The following is a 20,574-nucleotide window of genomic DNA, read 5'->3' as shown; positions in this document are numbered from 1 at the left end:
CTGATGAGAAGTATCATCCACTTCTCTTCAGAACGCCCAGCTTCTGGCAGTGCAGATCTGTGACGTCACTCACAGGTCCTGCATCGTGTCGGCCACATCGGCACCAGAGGCTACAGCTGATTCTGCAGCAGCAGCCACGTTTGCAGGTAAGTCGATGTAGCTACTTACCTGCAAACGCTGATGCTGCTGCATTATCAACTGTAGCCTCTGGTGCCGATGTGTCCTCGCTCGTCTGACACGATGCAGGACCTGTGAGTGACGTCACAGCGTGATCTCTCGAGAACACGGCTGTGTCTGCACTGCCAGAAGCTGGGCGTTGTGAAGAGAAGTGGATGATACTTCTATACACAACACCCAGCTAGTAAAAGTAGTAAACACGCCCCGATGTACGCACATAATACACGCCCAGTTGTACTTTTACTTTTCAACACGCCCAGTTGTACTTTTGCAAGCCTCATTTGCATAAATACAAAAATGGTCATAACTTGGCCAAAAATGCTCGTTTTTAAAAAATAAAAACGTTACTGTAATCTACATTGCAGCGCCGATCTGCTGCAATAGCAGATAGGGGTTGCAAAATCTGGTGACAGAGCCTCTTTAAACCTGGATGCAACATGACACAAAGATAATACAGGTTGCTTTTATTCTGTCCTGTTGAAGAACAGTGATTCTGTTTCTTGTTACCATTAAAAGTCAATGGCAATAGGATAGACATCCTATTTCAAAAAGGTACCTTATTTTCTAATCTTGAAAAAATAAAATAAAAGTACCTATAGACAGGATGCAAAACACAGCATGAACAGCCCCTTATTCGTGCATCAAATTTAATGTAAAGACGGAAAAGCACCATTATGTGAATTGTTCATATTAAATACAAAAACATACAGTAAGAAAAAAAATCTTTGACCATCTGACCATCCCATCACTAGAGAGCCTGACCGCTCCCTTTCCTTTGAGAAAAAGGCATTACACAAGAGCAAATCATCTGAATCTGAAACACTCCGTGTGACAGTAATAAGCCAAATGTGTGACGATAAAAATAAAACACACTGAATATTAGGGTTGCACGATGCATCGAAACTGCAATACTGTTTAGATACCGTGCACCCTCAAACGGTATCATGTATATCGATACTAAACTATGCGGCCACAGCTTCGTATTGTTACACATGAATTTAGTCAGAGTGGGGCTGCGGTTGCTCCTGAGTCCTGACAAGTGTGCGCGGTCAGCATGATGTGATGCTACCAGCGCTGCACTAATGCGTGCCGACACTGTAGACAGAACATGGCGGGCGCACTGCAAAACACCCCCATGGTGTCTTCAGTGCCGATGCTCATTAGTGCAGCGCCGGCCGCATCACCTCATGCTGACCGCACTGCAGCCTCGCTCTAACAGCGGAGATCAGAGAAAGCTCTCATCTCCGCCGCTATTTCCCTGAATGCTGTGATCAAAGCTGACCGCAGCATTCAAGAGGAAAATTAGAAGGGGGGGGGGGGGGGTTTGCCCTTTGGATCATCACGTCACAGGAAATTCCTGTGATGCGATCCAGGGACATACCACATATGGGTTGACAGCCCAGGGTCAGTTGAAGGACCCCAGGGCTGTCCTATCATATTTCCTGTTAGGGCATACTTAGGTATGTCCTAACAACTGCCTGTGTACCATCAGTACACAGGCTAATGTACTGGCATATAGATATATGCCAGTACATTAAAGGAACAGTGTCACCCAAACTTTTTTTTAATATGTTAAAGATGTTAGTGCTTTATTAAAAACGTTTGGATTAATTTGTGTGTTACTTTTTTTTATTTTTACACTTTTTCTTCCCTATGGGGGCTGCCATTTTTTTTTCCATTTCTGTATGTGTCGATTAACGACACATACAGACATGGAATACGGCAGCTCCAGTCCCATAGGGACTGCGAACGGGGCCCGTTCCATCCACTATCGTGCACGCCGCTGTGTGGGAACGGCGCATGCGCCGCTCCCACACAGTTCAATTTGAAATGCGCGCCGTCCGGCGCCATTTTCCTGTGGACCGGAAGTCGCGGCCGGACAGTAAGATTACTACTTCCGGTCGCGGCTTCCGGACTTGTGCACATGGAGCAGCGGCAGACGACGGACCGGAGGGAGCGGCGGCGACTGGAGCAGGTAAGTTATTTCTATGTATGTTCGTGTTTCAGTGTGTTTTACTACTGTATGTTAACCTTCTACACTGTGTGTTAGCTCAAAAAATGGCGACACACAGTGTAGGAGGTTACATAGTTACATAGTTTGTACGGTTGAAAAAAGACACATGTCCATCAAGTTCAACCAAGGGATGGGAAAGGGGAAGTGGGATGGGAAAGGGGAAAGTGGGATGGGAAAGGGGAAAGTGGGATGGCAAACCCCTAGTTTCTCCCGGCACTAGCCAGGATAAAGGAGGGGGGGGATTCTGAGAGCTCACTAGAGCGAGGAATTTTTACCCAATTTTGCAGCATAAAGCAATGTGGTTGCTTTACCACATGCAATGCTGCAATTTTGGGAATGGCTCCATCTAGTGACCAGTGCTGGGAAATATTAGGAAATATTATAAATTGGATTCAATTTATAATATTTCCTGACTCGTGAAAAAAATAAATAAAATTAGAACAATGTTTAATCACCTATACACTAACTGTTTAACTAAAAAAAAAAAACATGTTTTGCTGGCAACACATTCCCTTTAAAGTTTAAAAATAAAAAAGTAGTAAAAAAAAATAAGTAAAGTGAAATAAAAAAACAACACATTTTTACAATAAATACATTAAAATAAGTCTCAATACAGAAAATACACATTCTGTATCGTCGCGACCGTAATAACAAATTTATAGCGTCATTTATGATGTTTACGCTGTTAAAAAAATAAAATAAAAACTTCTCTCTTTCACTTAAGGTTAGGTATTATGAATTTTGAACCTCCATGTTTCCTTAGTCTATTCATTACTATCACAGCCTCGATGTGAGTCTTATAGGAATGAATGAAGAAACTGACTTCCTGTCCACACATGAGACGCTGTGGCAGTCGGAGAGTCCTATTACTGGTCACATGACACAGCTGAGGACCAGAAGGGAGTGGATAACTCACAAATACAGCCACCGGTAAGAAGATTACCTTCACCACAATACACATAATGTGCCTTTCCAACCAGAGATTACATTTTTTTTTTTGTGGGAGTGCTTCTTTAAGGATCCCAATAATTATGAGCATTCATAACAATAAATGTTCAGTGTAAATTAATACAAATCTAAAAATAGAAGTTATGGTTTGCAAATGTGATCATTCATAGAAATGTCAACAATTATCAATCTGCACGTTAGACATAAACATGAATAGAAAGAAATTACTACTTGGCATTTGTATAGACGGTATATTGACACTAAAATGACAGCTGAGATGTTTTTACATTATTTTCTCTGTCCACTATTCCAGTAGGCAAACGCAGAAAGAACACCCAAGGGGAAAACAATGAAGCTGAAATAGAAAGAAAGCTGTACGATTAGAAAGTCCTACAGCCATATAGGAACAGAGCGGCTGATGCTCGGAGTACTGGTAAATATCCAACTTTTGTTCACATACTTGACAAGAGAAAGAAAACGGAACCAACAGCTTCCTGTAAGTTTGTAATCTATCACCACATGCTGTACTTCTGATCCTCAAACCAGAACACAAATGTACATTGAATCAACACTTTCTACTTATTCAAGAATAGAATTATTGTATAAAATATGTTATATATGACGTAACAAAGAGAGAATACATTGTAATATCTGACTACAGTCGGCCATACACTTTAGATATCTTCCCTGACTCCCCCCATTGTGATTGTGTGTGTGTGTGTGTGTGTGTGTGTGTGTGTGTGTGTGTGTGTGTGTGTGTGTGTGTGTGTGTGTGTGTGTGTGTGTGTGTGTACACACTGGCCGAGCATGCACCTTAAAGAGGCTCTGTCACCAGATTTTGCAACCCCTATCTCCTATTGCAGCAGATCGGCGCTGCAATGGAGATGAGTAACATTTTTTTTTTTTTAAAAACGAGCATTTATGGCCAAGTTATGACCATTTTTATATTTATGCAAATGAGGCTTTCTAAAGTACAACTGGGCGTGTATTGTGTATGTACATCTGGGCGTTTTTACTTCTTTTACTAGCTGGGCGTTGTGAATGGAAGTGTATGATGCTGACGAATCTGCATCATCCACTTCTCTTCACAACGCCCAGCTTCTGGCAGTGCACAGACACACAGCGTGTTCTCGAGAGATCACGCTGTGACGTCACTTACTGCCCCAGGTCCTGCATCGTGTCGGCCACATCGGCACCAGTTGATTCTGCAGCAGCATCAGCAGCATTTGCAGGTAAGTAGCTACATCGACTTACCTGCAAACGCCGATGCTGCTGCAGAATCCGCAGAGCACGGATGCACCTCGGACATAAAAAACGCCGTTTTTTCAGAACCGAGATGTGCAACGCCGTGTGAATCTAGCCTTAGTACGTGTTTAATTTTTATTACACGCCTTTAGAAAGTCATGCCGCATTTGGCAAGTCTTAGGGGGGATTCACACGAATGTGATTTGCGTCCGTGCAGCCCGCATGGTTTTCACGCGGGTCGCACGGACCTTTGCAAGTCTACAGGGCAGTGCAGACTGTCCGTGACTTTTGCGCAGCGTTAGTCCGCTGCGTAAAACTCACGACATGTTCTCTATTTCTGCGCATCACGCACCCATTGAAGTCAATGGGTGCGTGAAAATCACGCATGCCCCACGGAAACGCACATCCATATGAACAGGGCACACGGAGCTGTGAAGTGCTTTTTGTGCGCGCAAAACGCAGCGTATTTTGCGCGCGCAAAAACGTCACGTTCGTCTGAATCAGCCCTTAATCCAACAATACACTTTAGATATCTTGCAACCAAATGCTCTTTTGGCCAACAGCTATCTCTTCGACTCCTCTATAAACATGCCTGCTCAGAGCAATCATAGGGAGAAGGGAATAAGCACAGCAGACATCTCTGATGCCACTTTTCCACTGGGTAATTAAGGATTGGCGTGCTCGATCATTGTTTGATCTTATGGCACAAAAAAATAAAATAAAAAAATCAGGCTAAAATTTAGGCCAGCTTAGAATACATAGAAATAAATGAATAGGCAATAGCGATATAGAAAGCACAAATATAATGAGGCCAAAAGCACTTTTCACTTCTGTGGTTTTTTACTTGAGTAGACACCTGAGCCCAGTGTGTCTAAAAGACATTGTGGTTAGTCATTTATTAGTCACACATGGTGCTAATAATACAATACTATAAATGTTAAACGGGTTATCTGGGGACCACAAAAAAAAAACCCTGCCTGCACAAAATGACATGTTCCAATACTCACCGATTGCCGATAGAACACTGTAGCAGCTCACAAAAATGTTCAGGTTATTAAACTGAACAAGCAGTTTCAATGCGCTCTTGAAACTACAGTTCCCATCATGCCCTTCTTTCGCTTTTGTTGCTGTATCACACTATTTTTTAGTATCTCCCTATGGGAATGTATATTGCGGAAATTCGAATAAAGCGAGATTGAATTAAAAAAAAGTAAAAAAAAAAACGATAGTGTAAGTTCACACGTAGCACATGTACTGCGGATTTCCCACAACGGAATTAGTTACGAAAAATACAGGAGCATAATACAGTACCAGCAAAGCAGATGATATTTAAACAAATCTCAGCCAAGAAATTGACCTGCGATGCTGCTTTTTAGTCCGCAGCATGCCAATTATATTTGTGTAAATGCTGCATATATGTTGCGGGTTTTCCCATTGCACGTCATCCCAGGAGGTCAGGTTGCAGGACAGCAGAGGGAAGTGTCGCCGTGGTTGAGCAAGTATGTTTTTTGGAGTTTTTTTAGGTGCAGTTTTCCGCAGCGGACATTCCGACCGAAAAACTGCACCACAATTCTGCGGTTTTTCGTCCGGAAATAAGTGCAGTGCACAGGACGTGTACACTGTATGCTTTTATGCAGCGTATCAGCCATGTGTGAACAAACCCTTGAGCCCTACCCGCACGAGTCAGTAACTATACGTTGTTGCGGGAGGTTACTTCCCGCATGAGGACGTATAGTTACTGAGTCGTTCCCGATGCATACTGTCGGTGACCGTGTGCACCGGGAAGTCAGCTGTCCCTGACAGCTGACACTCCCCTCTTGCCAGTCCGCGATCCATGCAGCTCAGGGGTTTGTAGCAGATCGCCAGCCCCCACAATGCGATTTCGGAGGCAGTATGGCATGTATGGAAGCCTATGAGTATCAGCCTCCGGCTGGTCCTCATACGCTTTCTATTATGTCACTGTCAATCTGACAGTTGGAATACATTACACTAGATAGGTAGCGTAATGTGTTCTAGCAGCGATCAGAGCTGCAGGTCTTCAAGTCCCCTAGTGGGACAAAAAATTAAAAATAGGTAATAAATATGTTTTAAAAAAAAGTGTAAAAATAAAAAAAAAAGTTACAAAAACTGCATTTTTCCCTATAAGTCTTTTATTATAGGAAAAAAACTGAAAACGTTAAAAAAAAAAAAAAGTACACATATTTGGTATCACTGCGTTCGTAACGACCCAACGTATTTTTACGCACGGTGAACACCTAAAAATAACAATGCCATAAGCGCTATTTTTTGGCCACCACCCCTTACAAAATATTGAATAAAAAGTGATCAAAAAGTCGCAGCTTCTTTGACTAAAAAATAAAAAGTTATGGCTCTCAGAATATCGTGAAACAAAACAGTTTTTCCTTCTAAAAGTAGTAAAATATAAAAAAAATATATATAAATTTTGCATCACTGTAATATTGAGCCGCAGAATAAAGATAAGTTGTCATTTTTACCGCACGGTGAAAGACGTAAAAACAAAACCCAAAAACCAATGGAGGAATCAGTTTTCCCTAATTTCAGCCCGCAATGAATTTTATTTTCAGTTTCCCAATACATTAAATGGTACTTTAAATGATATTTATAAATGTTATAGGAACTATTACTGCTCCTGCAAAAAATAAGCCCTCACACGGCTCTATTGATGGAAAAATAAAAAAGCTATAGCTCTTGGAAGCCATAACTTTTTGGGGGGTGAAAAACTAAATTGGAAAAGCAAAAAAAGGATCAGTCCTGAAAGGGTTTATTCATTTCTAATGAAAAAACATTTATGAACACATTGCCGTAATCGAGAGAAATTGCTTTACAAATGTTGGGTTCTTTTTTTTCTCCTTTATCCCTTGCGAAAATGAAAAAGTTCAACATTTTAGTGGAAAAATGTTAATAATCATTGTCATGGCCTAATTCCACTAAATTATGCAAAAAAAAAACCTGTGGGTCAAAATTCTCACTATACATCCCTAGAAAAATTCCTTCAGTGGGGTAGTTTCTAAAAAGGGGTCACTTTTGGGGGGGGTTTTGGCACCACAGGACCTCTTCAAACCTGACACGGTGCCTAAGATATATGCCTTTAACAAACAGTGGTTTTAAAAGATATGAGTACCTGATGGATATTTCCATTAGTATGATCATTGCACATGCTACCATAGCAACAAACAAATCGTAACTATTATTGCTACATGTAAACATAGCTTTAAAGATATAGTAACAGCTTTAATTAAAATAGGCAATTAGATAGGCTACGCGTTTTGACGCCGGACTAGCGTCTTCATCAGGCCGGGTGAATGTCATGGCCTGATGAAGTCGATAGTCCAGCGTCGAAACACGTAGCCTATCTAACTATTTTATTTACAACCCAATAAATCCCTTTTATTACCTCCCTGTCTGGACTTTTTTGGTTCTAATTTTTCTCCTTATATGTCCTTTTAACAAGAAAAGATTAAAGAAGAAAACAGCATAGAAATAATTGATTATCACCGGCGGATTGCGCACAGATTTTAGGCTATGTTCACATGGAGTATTTTGCAGGCAGAATTTCTGCCTCAAAATTCCGTTTGGAAGTTTGAGGCAGATTTTCCTCTCCCTGAACACCGATTTTCGCTGCGTTTTTCGCCCACGGCCATTGGGCGCTGCGGGCATAATACGAAGCGAAATACGCTTTCTCTGCCTCCCATTGAAGTCAATGGGAGGTCAGAGGCGGCAACGCCCGAAGAATAGGCATGTCGCTTCTTTCTCCCGCGAGCCGGTTTTACTGCTCGCGGGAGAAAACCGCCCCCGTCTCCCATTGAAATCGACGGGAGGCATTTTCGGGCCGTTTTTGACAAGCTTTTTGGCGCGGTTTCCGCGTCAAAAAACTGTGTGTGAACTTAGCCTTAGAGTCTCCATTAAAGAAAATCGTGAGATTCCTTCTGACTTTAATAGGAGGCAGATTTCAGCACGTAATCCACGTGAAATCCTCAAAATGGCCTTGTTATAACTTCTATCTGGTGAGAATTCACAGAAATGAAAAGGTACAAAAGAAAATCTCCACACTGAGGCCCCATGCACACGTCCGTATTGTTGTCCACCCGTAAATACGGGTCCTTGGTCACACGTATTCGACCCGTATTGCACCAGTATTTACGGACCCGTGCCCGTAAATACGGGTCCGACGTCACCCGTATTCCACCCGTATTTACGGGCACATTTTTGGCTGCAAAATTGCACTGCACTAAATCGGCAGCCCTTCTCTCTATCAGTGCAGGATAGAGAGAAGGGACAGCCCTTTCCGTAATAAAAGTAAAAGAAATTCATACTTACCCGGCCGTTGTCTTGGTGACGCGTCCCTCTCTTGACATCCAGTCCGACCTCCCTGGATGACGCGGCAGTCCATGTGACCGCTGCAGCCAGTGATTGGCTGCAGCGGTAACATGGGCTGTAACGTCATCCTAGGAGGCCGGACTGGAGGAAGAAGTAGGGAGTTCTGGGTAAGTATGAACGTCTTTTTTTTTTTTTACAGCTTTATCTATATTGTGATCGGTAGCCACTGTCCAGGGTGCTGAAACAGTTACTGCCGATCGTTTAACTCTTTCAGCACCCTGGACAGTGACTATACACTGACGTCGCCTAGCAACGCTCCCGTAATTACGGGTGCACACACGTAGTCACCCGTAATTACGGGAGCCCCATAGACTTCTATGGGCCTGCCCGTGCCGTAATCACGGCCTGAAATAGGACATGTTCTATATTTTTCAACGGCACGGGCACCTTCCCGTAAGCATACGGGGAGGTACCCGTGGCCAATAGAAGTCTATGGGCCCGTAATTACGGACGTTTTTACGTTCGTGTGCATGGGGCCTAAGAGCATAGAAATATTTGTTAGCATAAGGCTGGATTTACACGAGCGTGTGCGTTTTGCGCGCGCAAAAACGCGGCGTTTTGCGAGTTTTTAACTTCAATGGGTGCGTGATGCGCGAGAAACGCACAAATATAGGACATATCGTGCGTTTCACGCAGCGGATATACGCTGAGTGAAAATCACGGACTGTCTGCACGGCCCCATAGACTAACATAGGTCCGTGCGTTGCACGGACGTATTACACGTTCGTGTAAATAAGCCCTAAAGGCGACATGGAGAAACGTAAACCTCAGTTGACGTAGAAAACCAAAAAATCTTTCATACAAATAATAAAGGGTTTTTTCCATAGTCATTATTTATTACCTATCCACAAGATAGGTGATAAATATCCGATCGGTGGGGGTCAGATCGATGGGACCCCCACCGATCACGAGAACGGGCTTACCTTGACATTCCTGGGATCCCCATAGGAATGGAGACACAGTGCGCATGCTTGGCCACTGCTCCATTCATTTCTATGGAGCTGTCGAGCGCTATCTTCACCAGCCCCATAGAAATGAATAGAGCGGTGGCAGAGCACACGCACTACCGCTCCATTTCTATGGGGCTCCCAAGAAGGGCACGTTAAGCCTGTTCTTGTGATCGGTGAGGGTCCCAGCGGTCGGACCCCCACCGATCAGATATTTATCACCTATCCTGTGGATAGGTGATAAATATTGATTATTGGAAAAAAGCTTTTCATGTGTATTGATCTATGGAATAGGAACTTTGCTACACATTTCCGTCAACAGCTGGCCCAAGTCATATCACATAACTGACGGCAAGATAAAATCTCAAATCAGAAGGTTCGTTAAAGAATGAAATTTCAGCAATGAATCTGCCACAAGTGAATATAGCCCAAGAGCGCATTCAGACGAGCGTGTTCCTCGCATTTCAATGAGGCTATTCAGACATGCGCGAGTCTTCACGCAGAGAGTGTCCGTTGCGTGAAACTCACTGCATGTCCTATATTGGTGCGTTTTTACGGATGTTCTCACCCATTGAAGTCTATGGGTGCGTGCAAAACACGGACAGAACATGGACAACATCAGTTGCTAAGAAATGCAGAGAAATAAATACAATTAAAAAAAAAAAAAGGAGTGCTTGCACGGACGTGAAAAAAGCATGCCACATACAAAGCACACGGATGACACACTGATGGCACAAGGATATGAAAAGCAAGAAATACGCTCCTTTTTTTGTGCATGCAAATTGAACACGCTTGTGTGAATGTAGCCTAAGGGCTTGCCCACACGTAACAAAATTTCTGCAGCATTTCCAATTAAACTAGCAGACAATCAGCTGTGGGAAAAACCGCACCATTTCCTGCATTGTCTACTGCAGAAGACAGTGCAATTTTGCTGCGATTCTTTTCTAAGGCTTTGTTCACTTCTGCGCCAGGGTCCAGTTCTGACGGAACCGGACCCTGACTGACACAAACGGAAACCAAAAGTTTTCCATTTCAATGGTATGAATACCGTAGTCTACGCTATTGATTCGGTCAAAACAACAGAACCCTTGCACAACTAAGACAAACGGAAGCCATTGGCACCGAATGCGTCATCATTGAAATCAATGGTGATGGAAACGGAAACCTTTGGTTTCCATTTGTGTCAGTCAGGGTCCCGTTCCGATGGAAAGCTCAGATGGAACGTCGGAACGGTACCCTGACGCAGATGTGAACAAAGCCGAAGTCTGAGAGACAGTGATATCTCCCATGAAAAAAGCAGAAATTCGGTCCACTTTCCGCAGAAGTAATAGACGTGCTGCGGAACAAAAAGGTGAATTTCTGGACTGAAATATTCCGCAGCGTGTGGATAACATTTGTTGATTCACATGCACATTGCTGCTACTGTATTCCGCTGCATATTTTCCATCCGCAATTCCAGACGGAAAATACGCAGTAGTTCCGTTACATGTGGACAAGCCCTAACTGTTCCTTTTCTGGCTTTGAAGGTTCAGTATGTGATGTCCATTTAGAACGGGGAAAAGTATTACAAATCCCTATGCTGGATTCTTAAATGTTTATAACTTCGATCATATCTAAAATGCACTAGGACGACAATTAATTGACGCCTGAAAAGATTTAGGGCAGGGCTACACCTAGACTTCATGGGGTGCTGCTGATTGATTATAACTATTGAGCTACAGTTCAAGTGAATACATTGAGTTGCATGCCACCTTGTGGTCTGCAGCTGTCACTCAAGAGTTAAAATCAATCTATAGCTTGTTGGAAGTCTAGGTGTAGCGCTGGCCTCAGAAAAATTTAACAAGCCTTAAAAAGGCTCTGTCACCAGATTATAAGTGCCCTATCTCCTACATAATGTGATCGGCGCTGTAATGTAGATAACAGCAGTGGTTTTTATTTTGAAAAATGATCATTTTTGAGGAAGTTATGAGCAATTTTAGATTTATGCTAATTCGTTTCTTAAAGACCAACTGGGCGTGTTTTTACTTTTGACCAAGTGGGTGTTGTAAAGAATTGTATGTGGCTCACCAATCAGTGACCAATCAGCGTCATACACTTCTCATTGTTCCAGCCCAGCATGATCCACACACAGCACAGTGTGATTGTGCAGTGAAAGAAGCTGGGCTGGAACAATGAGAAGTGTATGAGGCTGATTAGTCACCGGTTGGTCAGCCTCATACACTTCTTTACAACACCCACTTGGTCAAAAGTAAAAACACGCCCAGTTGGTCTTTAAGAAACGAATTAGAATAAATCTAAAATTGCTCATAACTTCCTCAAAAATGATCGTTTTTCAAAATAAAAACCACTGCTGTTATCTACATTACAGCGCCGATCAGACTATATAGGAGAGAGGGCATTTATAATCTGGTGACAGAGCCTCTTTAAAGAGGCCATCACTAGGTCATATAAGTTAAATTGGTTATCTGACCTAAATAGCACTGTCTCCCATATTCCAGCACTGCTTTTTTTTATGGACAGCCCGTTCCAGAGAGAAGGCCCACTGTTGTGTTGGCTCCCTCTATGTTAATCTGCTGTAGTTAGCCAAAAGGGCGTGAACTACCCTCAAGCTGCCTTGCGCTGATTGGTCAGCATCAGAGGCGGAGTAGCTAGCTACACCCTGTTGACTAACTACAGTAAATAAGCATAGAAACAGTGGGCCATATCTCTTTTACTGGGGTGACAAAAAAACAAAAACACAGCACTGGAGTCAGGAAGACTGCGCTAGTCAGGTCCGTTCACCAGTTCAGGTCCTCTTTAAGGTGGATCTGTCATCAAACTATGCTGCCCTATGTAACGGCAGCATAGTATGGGGACAGGTCCACTCTCATATTTGCCAAAAAAAAGGTACAAAATCATGTGTTTGACTAATAGGATCAATCAAAGAATACTCATTGTTAGGAGTCCAGTGTATTCATGAGAGGTGTGCTCCCCCCTAAAAACTCTCCTCCTTCCCCCTTGATGGCTGGCTATTGAGTACCTGCATTCACAGCAGTCCGCCAATTACTGTGAGGAGGGAAGGGCAGGCAGTGTATTCTTTGATTGCTCCTATAAGCCACATGCCACATATTTTCTTGTGGCATTTTTTCTAATAGGAGAGTGGAGGTCTCTCCATACTATGCTGCCCTTATATAGCGCAGCATAGTCTCTAAGGAAGTAGAGACTAAGGCCCCATTCACACGAACGTGCTTTTGCGGCCGCAATTCCCCCGAAAATCCACGGGAGAATTGCAGCCCCATTCATTTCTATGGGGCCATGCACACGACCGTAGTTTTTACGGTCCGTGTATGGCCCGGGAGCCCGCACCGCAGAAAGAACGGACCTGTCTTATTACGGCAGTCTTCTGCGGTCCGGGCACATTGAAAATAATGGCCGCGGCCATGTGCATGTCCCGCGAATTGCGAACGGCTCGTGGCGGACAGTCCGCAGCCGGCCGACCCGAAAATCACGGCCGTGCACATGGCTACGGTCGTGTGCATGAGGCCTAAGACTCCAGGTTTTTTAGTGTTTAGGTCTTTGCTATTTCTGCCTTTTATGGTATGTCATCTTGTGAACTTTTTCGTATTTTTCTAAGCACTGTTCCTTTTATATTAAAGCGTAAAACTTTTATAGGTTTGGTCCTAATATGATCTAAAGAATCCATGCAATTGTGGGGGCTGCTGATGTGCTACAAACCCTGAACATGCGGAGATCGCAATCGTGCCCCGCATGTAACGGGTTAATTGCCGAAATCAGCGGCAATCAGCCGCTGGTCGGCAACAGTGGAATGTCAGCTGTCAGGGACAGCTGACCTCCCGGTTCCCGATACACACGGTCACCGACACTATCGCCGACAGTGTGCATCGCGAACGGCAGTGACGTCCTGTCACTCTGACAGGAAGTCTATCAGGAGACTGGTCTTGATAGGCTTCCGTACTTGGCAGACACGGAGGCCATTACTTGGCCTCCGATCGCCATGCTAGCCATCTGCAAACCACACGATTTCATTGTGAGGTCTGCCGATGTGCTAGAAACCCCTTAATGCGGTAAATGCAATCGATCACCACAATTAAGGGGCTAATTGCCGAAATCAGCGGAAATAATCCGCTGATCGGCATACAGTGGAGTGTCAGCTGTCAGGGACAGCTGGCCTCCCGATTCCCGGTGCACAAAGTCGGCGACAGTGTGCACCGGGAACTGCGCAGTAACTGTACGTCCCCGTGCGCTAAGACACTGACCACATGGCTGTACAGTTGCGTCGTGGTGCGCCTAGGGGTTAAGGAGCAGATACGTTTTTTCATTTTTGCCTCTGCCTTTAAGCAGCTATAACTTTATTTTTTCAATGACGTATCTTTATGAGGCCTTGTTTTATGCAGTAGCAATTATATGTTTTTCCTACAGTTTGGGGGTACAAATTTTTTTTTACTGGGTAAGTTATGTCATTTCTTTTTGCGGTGTGAATATAGAAAACAAACATGAGCAGAATAAAAAATAAATGAATAAAATGCAGAAAATCTCACGTTAAATAACCTGTTCAATTAATTCTTCGGGTTATTACAGTTTAGTAGATAACCACATAATCCATACAAATTGGGTATGTATTTTATGGGCAATAAAATATATTTTATGGCCAGTTCACACAGAGCTTTTTGTGACGTTCGACGGGGAAACCGCATCAGAAAACGTGCCGAAAATGCCTCCCATTGATTTCAATGGGAGGCGGAAGCGTTTTTTCCCTGCGAGTGGAAAAACCGTCTCACAGGAAAAAGAAGCAACATGTCCTATCTTCGGGCATTTACATCTCTGACCTCCCATTAACATCAATAGGAGGCAGAGAAAGTGTACTTTGCTGTGTTTTTTGCCCGCGGCGCTCCATTGCCGCGGGCGAAAAACGCGGCAAAAAAACGCGGCAAACAGCGTGCAGGCAGATCAGAATCTGCCTCAAATTTCCTGACGGAATTTTGAGGTAGAATTTTCTGCCTGCAAAAAAAGTGTGAACATAGCCTTATGCTAAATAATGACTTTTTGTTGATTCTTTTTTGTAACATTTTTTTAATGGCACGAAGGAATAACTTTAGCAACTTTACTTTGAACTTATAATGTATTAGCATACTCGAGCGGTCACCGATCACATTTAAGTTCATAACTTAGATGTGATGGATAACAGGTGAATCCAGAAACCCACTGACACTGAACCCGTTAATCCCGCTGACCTGACGGATTCAGGTCTCAGCACAACATACAGCTGATCTGTATACAAGCTACAAAGCAGCTGTATCTCATAAAGTAAAAATTATTTTTAGTAAAAAGTATTTAGAAAGTTGCACAAAACACACGGATAGACATTTTTATAGAAAAAAAAATAATTTCAAAAGGGTACATAGCCTTTGAGACTCTTCAAAATATTGCCTGCGCCAGTTTTTATAAATCAGCCCCTCTGTAAACAGGACTATAGAATATGTTGGTCCCACTAATTAATAAAAATGTGAGTTGAAGCTGTAACATGCAGCACCAGTAGCTCAATCGGGAAATGAAACTTATACAGTCCGAAAAAAATACTGCTGACAGTGCGACACGGAAATACGTAAAGTAACAATGCAAGGAAGAAACACTATTGCACACCATGGGAACCCAAAACAGTTCCCCTTGATCTACACCACAACTATTAGGCCATTACACCACTAGAGGGGAAATGTAGTATTACATAGCGGCCATTCAGATGAATCGCCATCCATGTACAATATAGAAAGCCGGGACAGGAAGCGCTGTTTGTTAGCGGCACTCTGCTCTGGCTCATAAGCAGGACAGTTGTCTTTAGATTTTTCACATCAGTCCCTGTCGTCACTAGGGCTTGCAATTCAATTACCACATCATGCAGACAAGTTGGTGCCAACTTCGTAGAAAGTCAGTTGACCTACCAATATGCTTTTAAAAAACTATAGTACCCAAGTGAAACCCATACAAACAGAAAGAAAAATCAAAATTCCACGCACATTTTGCCTGAACGGATTTGGGGTAGCTTATATATCCCTGAACAAGGAAAATTTGCCGAAGTAGTGGTTACACATTTCACAGCTGGCTTACAGATGACTAGAGGCAATGTAAACACATTGCAGAGATTAAAGTGGAGAGGTTGTCCCAACTGGAACACACCTGTCCACATGTGCTAATAGGGCATATGGAAATCACAGTGGTAGGTGCCCCATTCAAGCCCCCCTCTATTAGTCAGAACGGACAGCCACTGCAAATAGACGATCCAGATCTGGTGCAACTATACAGTACATGGCTGCCCATTAATTTCAGGATGCTTTCATACGTCTGTCAGCAATATCTAATGATCGCTGAAGGTTCAGCAGCCAGATCCAAGGCTACCAGGCTGGCAACATTTAGATACCTGACCTGTTTAAAGAGGTTCTGTCACCAGATTATAAGTGCCCTATCTCCTACATAATGTGATCGGCGCTGTAATGTAGATAAGTTGTTTTTATTTGGGAAAACGATCATTTTTGACCAAGTTATAAACAATTTTAGATTTATGCTAAGTAGTTTCTTAATAGACAACTGGGCGTGTTTTTACTTTTGACCAAGTGTTGTTGTAAAGAAGTGTATGAGGCTGACCAATCAGTGACCAATCAGCGTCATACACTTCTCATTGTTCCAGCCCATTGTTACTGTGTGATTGTGCAGTTAAAGAAGCTGGGCTGGAACAATGAGAAGTGTATGACGCTGATTGGTCACTGATTGGTCAGCGTCATACACTCCTCTGTACAACACCCAGTTGGTAGAAAGTAAAAACACGCCCAGTTGTCTATTAAGAAACTAATTAGAATAAATCTAGAATTGCTCATAACTTTCTCAAAAATGACCGTTTTCCAAAATAAAAACAACTGTTATCCACATTACAGCGCCGATCAGACTATATAGGAGAGAGGGCATTTATAATCCGGTGACAGAGCCTCTTTAAATGAAATCTACAGATATTGCAGAACTTCGTTTTTCAAAGTAGCAGAGTTGAATCAATCATTTTTGCACAACTTGTAACAATAAGCTGTTTTTAAGTCTGGTTTTGCATAGGACTACAGGAAAACCTACTACACCTTAAATAAAAGTGTGAATCAGTATGATTGGTGCAACTTCCTAAATACATTTTATTAAAAAAAATGTTTACTTTTTGAGCTGTATCGTTCGCTAAGACGTGAATCCGTCAGGTCCATAGGACAGACGGGATCAGTGTCAGCGGGTCCTGTGTGTCTCTGACATGCAGGATACACCTGTTATTCATCACATCTAAGTTATGAACTTAGATGTGATCGCTAGTGCTTATTCAGACGAACGTAGTATAAGTCCATGTGACGGCTGTCACACGGATGCATGTATTACAATGAGGCCTTTCACACGGCTATTGTTTTAACGGGCCTATTTTTGTCCATATTCTCGGATTTCTCAATAGACTGAGTTTGCACTCGTTCGTGTGAATCTGCCCTTAACATCTCGATCCCGCGTGTCATGGACGCACAGGACCCACTGACACTGACCCAGTGAATCCCGCGGACCTGACTGTTATAGGATTCAGTGCAAGATGCAGCTGCTCTGTACAGAGAATACAAAGCAGCTGTATCTCAAAAAGTTAAAATAATTGTTAATAATCTGAATTTAGGAAATTGCACCAATCACACAGATGCACAATGTGGCATCCCCATAATGGGGTTGCCATACTGCACCTCCAATTTCAAAGGCATACATTTTTTTTCAGTCATATATACCATATGAATAAGACACAGAAAACAAATTGTGGCATGCTGCAGTAAAAGTATGATTCACTAGAAAAATTGCTTCTTGGAGAGAATATATCCATACCTACTGCATCCAAATGAGCCATATGTCCCCTGTGTAAAGCCATACAGGCTTTGTGCCCATGTGCATGAGCCCTAACTGATTGCTGTCACAAAGCAGCCCTAAGGGTATGTTCACACGTAGTCAACAAAAACGTCTGAAAATCCAGAGCTGTTTTCAAGGGAAAACAGACCCTGCTTTTCAGACGTTTTTTGACCAACTCGCATTTTTCGCTGCGTTTTTCGCGCCGTTTTCGCGGCGTTTTTTACGTCCGTTTTTGGAGCTGTTTTCATTGGAGTCTATGAGAAAACAGCTCCAAAAACGTCCAAAGAAGTGTCCTGCACTTCTTTTGACGAGGCTGTATTTTTACGCGTCGTCGTTTGACAGCTGTCAAACGACGACGCGTAAATAACAGGTCGTCTGCACAGTACGTCGGCAAACCCATTCAAATGAATGGGCAGATGTTTGCCGACGTATTGTAGCCCTATTTTCAGACGTAAAACGAGGCAAAATACGCCTCGTATACGTCTGAAATTTGGCCGTGTGAACATACCCTAAAATGTTACGAGACAGGTTTAGTAGTTTTAAAGTGCTGTGCATTGCAACAAAAATAAAGAACAGAGCAAATTGTGGAAATTGTACGCCCAATAGAAATGTGACGTTACTGTTGTACATCACTGTCAGTATCAGATCATACGATTACTGCCAATTGCAACTTCTGGTAGCTGCGTTGTGCCTGTACCAACATGCAAGAGCAGCGTCTTGTAACTAGTCAGACTCCATATAACCAGTCTACAAGTAACGTCATACATATAGATTACAATTAAACCTAATGACTTCCCCTTCTCAGGCGACGGCGACTTATGTCATCCAATGCCCAGTGCAACTATGCCAGAAGTGAATGGCTCTCTATTAACTCCTTTGTGGCGTGACATTTTTTGCACAAACAGTTCCCATCAGCTCCAATATTTGTTAAATGATGTATTGCAGACACATTGGGGAGATAAGTCAATGCAATTCTGTGTTTTCTAGTGTAATTGAAGTGAAAAAGGTGTTCGGCGTGGAAGCCATCAGCGGCATTTTTCCGATACCCATGACAATTTTTATTTGCGTCTGGAAAAGGGGTTGTTGTTCTCAAGCTGCCCCTAATACCATTGATTTCATTACATTTTCCCTTCAGAAAAGTGGCAGCGAACATTTGTGCACCAGTGTATTGGGGAATATGGCACATTAAACACCTGTAAGTCACACTGGTGCAACATATTAGTGAATGTGCCCAACTGTGGAATGCAATGTAACAGCGCAGTCATGCCAAAGTTGCATTTATCATCAACCTTGGCACGAGTCACCACAGTGCCAATTCAATAGAAGTGAATAGGGTCTTAGGCAGTCACACAACTTTTCCCACCTATGCCATGTCAGCAGCTGCACATCCCATACATATTATTCGAGTATGGCTGCTTCCCCACCTGGTCATTTGGTGTGGGCGGAAGAGCATTAGCAGCACCTATGACCCGATACATGGAAACCTCAGAGCCGTAATCTGGGCCACACAAGCGGCAGTGATACAGTCTCTGCACGCTGCGTCTAAGGGGAAGTACAGCCCCTGGGGGCGCTGATTTCTCTCACCCGGAATGCGCTGCTTCTCCGGCCCTGCAGACAGCGATGATCACCTTCCCGGGAACCCCACCAGCTGCCGCTCACATCTACCGCCTGTCCGCCGCCTTCCTGGGAGCTCAGGAAACGGCCTCTCTACAAGTCTTTACTCCACTTTCACCACAAGAAGCCACTACGAGACCGAAACTTCCTACAGACACGGAGGAAACACCCTTCCTCCCAAGCCGGAGAGCAGTGGGCAGGGACGCGGTTCCTCCTCCTCCAGATCCCGGACTCAAACCACTCCTCCATGGCTTTGCAGCTACAAGGCCTGCGCCCGACGCTTCCCACTATAGTGCTATGTTATCCCGCGACTGTGTCATGGACAGTAGGAGCTCCTAAACACGCAGCCAGCTACAGTCCTTGTCCGACACCTTCTACACTGGGGACAATGCTGACATTTATTTCTTATTCAACGGGAAAGTATTTTTATTTTTTTCCTGGTTCGCTGCTTTCGTCTGTATTCTCCATAGGGCACCCAGGTAATTGTAAGAAACAGAAACAAATAAAAATAGTTTCCCATTGAATAAGAAACCAACTTTATGTTCACACAGAGTATTTTGACGTGGAAACCGCGTCGCAAAACTCTGCAAAAACGGCCCGAAAATGCCTCCCATTGATTTCAATGGGAGGCGTCGGCGTCTTTTTCCCGCGAGCAGTAAAACTGCCTCGCGGGAAAAAGAAGCGACATGCCCTATCTTCGGGCGCTTCCGCCTCTGACCTCCCATTGACTTCAATGGGAGGCAGAGAAAGCGTATTTCGCTGTGTTTTATGTCCGCGGCGCTCAATGGCCGTGGGCGAAAAATGCAGATTGGCGTGCAGGGAGAGGAAAATCTGCCTCAAACTTCCAAACGGAATTTTGAGGCAGATATTCCTCCTGCAAAATACTCTGTGTGAACATAGCCTTAGAATCGTAGTCCTCTGCTAAATTGCACTATATCTAGGCGGATTTGTCTTTCAGAAGGCTGGGGAACTTGCACTCCGTAAGGGCACGTTCAGATGTGGCGGACAATTTATGCCGCAGATTTTGATAAAAATTCTTGGAAAACCTGCATATGTTACATATAGATTTGGTTGCGGATTTAGCCTGAAAGCAGGGGCGTAGCTAAAGGCTTATGGGCCCCGATGCAAAGGGGCCCATAAGCCCCCCCCCCCAAATTTCTCATGGCCGATGGCCCGCAGCTTTCAGCTGCATCGCTGGGTCTTCTAAGTGATCCAACAATGCAGCACTAGCAGCCGGAGCGTCACTAAGGACTTAAAACATCAGGGGGAATAGTTCCACTACATATGTGCCCCCCCCCCCCAAAAAAAAATAAATGTGTATGAGTATGTGCATAT

At 43.6% G+C, this 20,574-nt stretch overlaps 1 protein-coding gene across 1 annotated transcript in view; it reads right to left on the bottom strand.

Moving 5' to 3' along the window:
* The window catches only part of CYFIP1 (cytoplasmic FMR1 interacting protein 1), a 109,053-nt gene extending 89,598 nt beyond the window's left edge, over positions 1-19,455 (bottom strand). The window contains exon 1 of the mRNA XM_075852575.1: positions 19,210-19,455. The gene's annotated coding sequence lies outside the window, so the exon portion shown is untranslated. The remainder of the gene's footprint in view (positions 1-19,209) is intronic.
* Positions 19,456-20,574: the final 1,119 nt, after the last annotated feature.

This window comes from Rhinoderma darwinii, chromosome 2 (assembly GCF_050947455.1).
Source record: "Rhinoderma darwinii isolate aRhiDar2 chromosome 2, aRhiDar2.hap1, whole genome shotgun sequence".
NCBI lineage: Eukaryota > Metazoa > Chordata > Amphibia > Anura > Rhinodermatidae > Rhinoderma > Rhinoderma darwinii.
Note: the sequence above shows the minus strand (reverse complement) of the source record. Positions and strands in the feature narration are given on the sequence as shown.